This window comes from Callospermophilus lateralis, chromosome 11 (assembly GCF_048772815.1).
Source record: "Callospermophilus lateralis isolate mCalLat2 chromosome 11, mCalLat2.hap1, whole genome shotgun sequence".
NCBI classification, from domain to species: Eukaryota; Metazoa; Chordata; class Mammalia; order Rodentia; family Sciuridae; genus Callospermophilus; species Callospermophilus lateralis.
Window position 1 is genome coordinate 119,359,706 of NC_135315.1, and position 6,267 is coordinate 119,365,972.

At 35.2% G+C, this 6,267-nt stretch overlaps 1 pseudogene; it reads left to right on the forward strand.

The window, feature by feature from the left end:
• Nucleotides 1–362: 362 nt before the first annotated feature.
• Nucleotides 363–3,267, forward strand: LOC143409748 (nucleoporin SEH1-like; annotated as a pseudogene).
• Nucleotides 3,268–6,267: the final 3,000 nt, after the last annotated feature.

Sequence of the window (6,267 nt, forward strand, 5' to 3'; positions counted from 1 at the left end):
AGTATGTGGCTACAAGTCAGGGGAGTCAGAAACTACTAGGTAGAGTTACAGGAACAGAGAAAATATTTAGGCAAACTAGAAGTCAGAATAATAACAAGTCTCTCACAAATCTCTCACTACTTGTTTCAGAGATTTGTGATACCTCTCAGACTCTTCCACAGTCCCATTGAAGTCCTTCTCTCTAAAGAGAATCTTCTACCCCTTTCATTTTTTAAATGAAATTATTTTTTCAATGGGAGCATTTAGCACTCCAAATGTTTCTGGAAAGGATACATTAAAAAAAATCCATGCGGCTGCCGCCGCCGCCGTCGCCCTCTTCGGAGGCGGGAGGGGCTGGCGGAGGAGGCGCGTCGTCGGAAGCCATGTTTGTGGCGCGCAGCATCGCGGCGGACCACAAGGATCTCATACACGATGTCTCTTTCGACTTCCACAGACGGCGGATGGCCACCTGCACCAGCGACTAGAGCGTCAAGGTCTGGGATAAAAGTGAAAGTGGAGATTGGCATTGTACTGCTAGCTGGAAAACACATAGTGGATCCGTGTGGCGTGTGATATGGGCCCATCCTGAATTTGGACAGGTTTTGGCTTCCTGTTCTTTTGACCGAACAGCTGCTGTATGGGAAGAAATAGTAGGAGAATCCAATGACAAACTGCGAGGACAGAGTCACTGGGTGAAGAGGACAACTCTAGTGGACAGCAGAACATCGGTTACTGATGTGAAGTTTGCTCCTAAACATATGGGTCTTATGTTAGCGACCTGTTCAGCAGATGGTATAGTAAGAATATACGAGGCACCAGATGTTATGAATCTCAGCCAGTGGTCTCTGAAGCATGAGATCTCATGTAAGCTAAGCTGTAGTTGTATTTCTTGGAACCCTTCAAGCTCCCGTGCTCATTCCTCAATGATTGCTGTAGGCAGCGATGACAGTAGTCCAAATGCAATGGCCAAGGTTCAGATTTTTGAGTACAACGAAAACACCAGGAAATATGCAAAAGCCGAAACTCTCATGACAGTCACTGATCCTGTACATGATATTGCGTTTGCTCCAAACTTGGGAAGATCTTTTCATATTCTAGCAATAGCAACCAAAGATGTCAGAATTTTTACATTAAAGCCTGTGAGGAAAGAACTTACTTCCTCTGGTGGGCCAACAAAATTTGAAATCCATATAGTGGCTCAGTTAGATAATCATAATTCTCAGGTCTGGCGAGTGAGTTGGAATATAACTGGAACAGTGCTGGCCTCTTCAGGAGATGATGGCTGTGTAAGACTGTGGAAAGCTAATTATATGGACAACTGGAAGTGCACTGGCATCTTGAAAGGTAATGGGAGCCCAGTCAATGGGAGTTCTCAGCAAGGAAACTCAAACCCTTCCCTAGGTTCAAATATTCCAAGTCTTCAAAACTCATTAAATGGATCTTCTGCTAGCAGAAAGCACAGCTGAGTACAAGCTAACTGGAGTAACTCTGCTGTTTTGCTGCTTGTTGCATGCACACAGGAATGGGACGCCAGCTCCTTTCCCCCTTTCCCAGCGCCGTTTGACCTCTCCCAGGACACACCAGCAGCCTGCTTACTACTAAACGCAGCCCCAAAGGCCTTTAGAAATGCAGTTGATATCATTTTTTTTTGTATAGTCAGTTTATTGACACTATTTGAAACTCTTGAGATTTAAATGGAGAGGCTTTTTGTTGAGACATTGTCACCAAAACAATTTTTTGAAATGTTGCTGAAACTCAGTTGGATTTGAAAATTAAAAGGATTGTTGAATCCTTATAACTGGTTGGGAGGAGGGAAGATACCATTTTATTCCATTTGGATAATATAGATATATTTCTTTTGTTTTCTAAATAAGCTAAACATGATGAATTTTTATAATTTTAATTCGAAGATTGAATAAATATTTTTCATAAAGATTGTTTTGAGTGCTAATTTGTTTACCTTTTGTAGAATTGCTTTATAAATGATATTATTTCATACAACTGTCATTCCTTTGTAATATTTAAAAAGTAGTAGTAAATGAGGAAATTAGCAAAGTAGTATTAGTAAGATGAAAGTAATTTGACTGTACAGTTTGTAGCCAAGTGGAGTGTTTGGTATTGTTTCATTCATAATTTGGTGGGAAATGGAAACAGCTTTATATGTTTCCAATTCATATTCACTAAAGACTTAAATGTTTCTGATATGTGCATGTATATTTTTGTGATGTGATTTCATGGCTTAAAGTTTCCTTCAAGACACAATTTGGAAATATAATCAGTTACAGTTTTGCTAAAAGTGTGCATGCAAATTAACTTACAAATCCCATGTCTCAGGACTTCCTTTAGTTTGCTGTTTCAGTTTGTTCATGTCCTCTAAGGCTCTGATCTTGATGACATAGCTATAAATCTTTACATTTGCTAAAATGCATAAGTATTACGGGTAAGTTATACAGTGGCGCAATAATGATAATAGGGCATAATAATTCTTTGAGTCCTTTTACAAATCAAAATTCTGTAGCTATTTTAAGGTTTTTGCAGAAAAATAAGTATATTTAATGATTGTATTTCTTCAAAAGTATGTTGCAATAGCCAGAAATACAATGTGAAGGTATATTCAAATTGGTTTTCAGTATCATGTATGCGCTAAAAAAACGTGTGCCTGCTGCTGCTAAAGATGGAGCACTGCTCTCAGCGAGAAAGCACATTAGATTGCCAGTTTACAGAATGGCATTAGACATATTTCTGAGAGGTTAGACAACGTTTTAAATTTATAAAATTAATGTCTTTGTAACATTCATACTGATAATTTCTTTGATATTTTAACAGATTGTATTTCTTTCCTTCAAGTTTCTATAATTGCTTAAGCAGTCTGGATTTGAGTAAGGGTCTTGGTTTGTGCTATTATGTTCTGTTAGTTTGGCATGAATATACTAAAGCTTTTTTTTCCAGCATGTGTTTTCTCCTCTTTGGTTCTCTTTGTATTTAATACTTTTCTCCTTTTCTTCTGTTTTGTTTTTTCTTTTCTTTTTTTTTCCTGTTTTGTTTTGTTTTGTTTTGGTGTTTTGTTCCTGTCTCCGTTGTTTCAGGTATTTCTTTCCCCCTCTGGATTCCCCACGGGCTGGATCGAGATGGTCCAGTTATGCCCAGCTCCTTCCTCCTCCTCCTCCTCCTCCTCCTCTGCTAGAGCCCTCTTGCGATGCTGACACTGCCAACCTCCAGTATCCTCACCCTCGCAGACGATCTCTCTCTCGGCCTCTTAATCCCTTACCTGAAAATGAAGGGGTTTAAAACACTGACTTAATATTTAAAGGCCTTATTCAAATGCTTGTAAATGCTTTCATTCCTGGCTGATTTTTGTTTTTCTTCTTTTTCTTTCAGAAGACTTTTCTTATTTAGGGTCTGTCTTGCATGTATCACAACCAGAACACAGTGTTTGGAACCTAAACCTGTTTGTGAGTCTGCATCAAAGGAACATTGGCTTCACTGATTGATAACCTTTGATGAAATGTGTACAAATATCAACTGTGAAAATTACACAGTAGCTGACTTCCAAGTGCCTGTTTTGTAAATTTTATTTTGAATTGTTATCATAGTCTTAAATTTTTTCTGCTTTGTCATACTGGTTAATGTGAAAACATCATTATGGAATTCATTCTTCCTTTGAGACATATTAAGAAATGTTTTTAATTTTTACAGGCTAAATGTTGTGACTAATGTGTAAAATAAATCATTCCTGTGTATAAAGCAGCAAAAAAAAATCCATGCTATAAAATCACTTTTTGGATTTTATTATTTATTTGATTTTATTCAGGGGTCTCCTACAGAGATCCTAGACACATGGCAGAGGTTCATGGCAATCATTTTTACTATTTGTATATGGGACTACTCTTATATTTGAGGACAAGCACAAATCTTGTTAGAGTATCTTCTGGAAGGACTTCAACTTTAACATTTTATAAAGAAAGTGTGTGTTTAAATGACAATGAGGAAAATTATCAAAATTCAAGATATTAAAGATATGAAATAACTGAGACGAAAGAGAATCATGAGGAAATAAGAATCTTTGCAAGTCATCATAATTTGGAGTGCTTTATTGATTTTAGGTAAGACAGAATAAAAGAAATTGATACAAATTCAGGTAATTTCACTGAATTTTGGATGGAAACTTGAGTAAGTTTATGTTTAATGACTTGTATTATCTCCTATTAACTGAGGAGTGTTAGAAACAAGAAGGATTGAGAAAATGCAGCCTCAAAATAGCTAACTGGAATTTCCCAAATTACATTTCATGGAATATCCATCTTGCAAGATGTGCTATGAATAAACGATTTAGTTGTCAAATTTAAAAAGCATTGCCTGCATATTCAATAAACATTCTCACACTATGTAAGCGTATTATAAATTCTGGATTTTGGTGCTATGAACTGACCTGTCCCTTATTTAATCCAGTAATTCATTAAAACATTTAACACTATACCTTTTATGATTATATCAACTTAAAAAAAACATTGAATTTAACATTTTATATAAGGCTCATAGCAGAGGCTAATATTTATAATACACTTCTCAAGTGCTAGCATTATTCTGACACTTTCAAAATAAAAAGATTGATCATGTCCATCCAGATTGTTTTCTCTCTACACATATAAACATCAATTGCAATTATCTCAAGTTTTAAAACCATCAAGCTGAATGGTTATGTGGATGATTGCAAACTAACTCATTTTTAGTTCTTCTGTGAGACCACATTGGGAGGAAGGAAAATGGAGGTTATGGCAAGGGCAAGCTTATTTTCCACCAGCTAGGAGATAAATATTCTCACTCTGATCACCAAAAGTCATAGTCATATTTTCCTTGATCTGATTGGAATAAATTCACTCTTTTCTCATGTTGTGTGTTTGTCATAATCCATGGTAAAATGACTGCCCATTACATACACAGTGGAAGATAGTGGGTACAGAAGTTAGGAGCCCTTGAAGTTCACAAAATTTTAAGCCTATTTATTGAAGTAGAGATTCCTAATACTCTTCTAAGAAAACAAAGGATTTCATCAAGTCCAACTGAAAGAATAATTTTACCCTAAAGCATGCAGAAGCTCTCTATAGATTATTTTACTTGCTCTTCCCAATTTCTAACAAATCTAAGCATTTTCCATAAACCTGGCAGTTATTTTACCTAATAACACCTAAGGAAATTAACTCAAAAAAGGTGATTGTCTGAATGTCTAATATTTTTTATGATTCTATCATTTGAATTTCTTATTTTCTTCTTTTGAGTTATTAAAACTGTGTGATATACAAACTAACAATGTAAAACTTGAGTTTCAAACATTTGGAAAAAGTTTACAATAAATTTTGACAGCACAATAAATGCATATAAATTACTACTTACAAATAATAATTTAGTTTTACAAAACAAAGAGAAAAGAAAATATCTTAATCTATCTAATAAACAATCCAAGGGCAAAAATAAAAGGTCTAAATTCAGCACTAACTTGATATTTATCAGAAAGTGTTTATTTCATGACAACTATGGATGAATGGACAATGATAGCAAAGAAAGTAATTTCCTCTGTTTACCTCAATTACACTGAGGTGTCTCCATTTTAAGGCAATCAAAACAGTAGTGATTTCCCCAACAGAGGATGTAGTTGCAAAGAATTAGTGTGGTTAAATTAATATCTGTAACTACTAATTTATATATATATATATATATATATATATATATATATATATATATACATGTAAATAGCCACTCACAGTAAAATACTTGAAGTGAGCATTATTTTGTGTCAAGATATTCATTGGGGAGCTTATAACACTGTATATTTAGAGTTGGCTTTTTAGAAATCTCTTTCTTCTTTCTGTTCCATCTTCATTCAAAGTATTCTTCCCTTCCTTTATTGATTTCTGCCACTTTCTGTGTGCTTCAAAATAGCTCCATCTGCAGTGCTGGTCTCTGAAAGATCCAATGTACAAAAATGAATAATTCTGTTAAACATTTGCTGTACTCAGAAACTTTGTAAGCTCTCTGTATCCTTTGCTCTCTCCCACCCCATCTCTGCCCTTTATCAGTTTCCTCTTTGAGGATTCTATTTCTGACACTTATGCCTCTCTTACTTCTTGTAAAGCTAATATTAATGCAAAAAAGACACTCATTGTGTCAACTTTTGGCGTCATATTATTTATTCCTTGTTTGGCACAGTAGGAACATTATATAATTTTCCCAGGAATAAATAATCAAATTATCAGAAATAGTATTTAACAAAATACCAACACAAAGGAAACA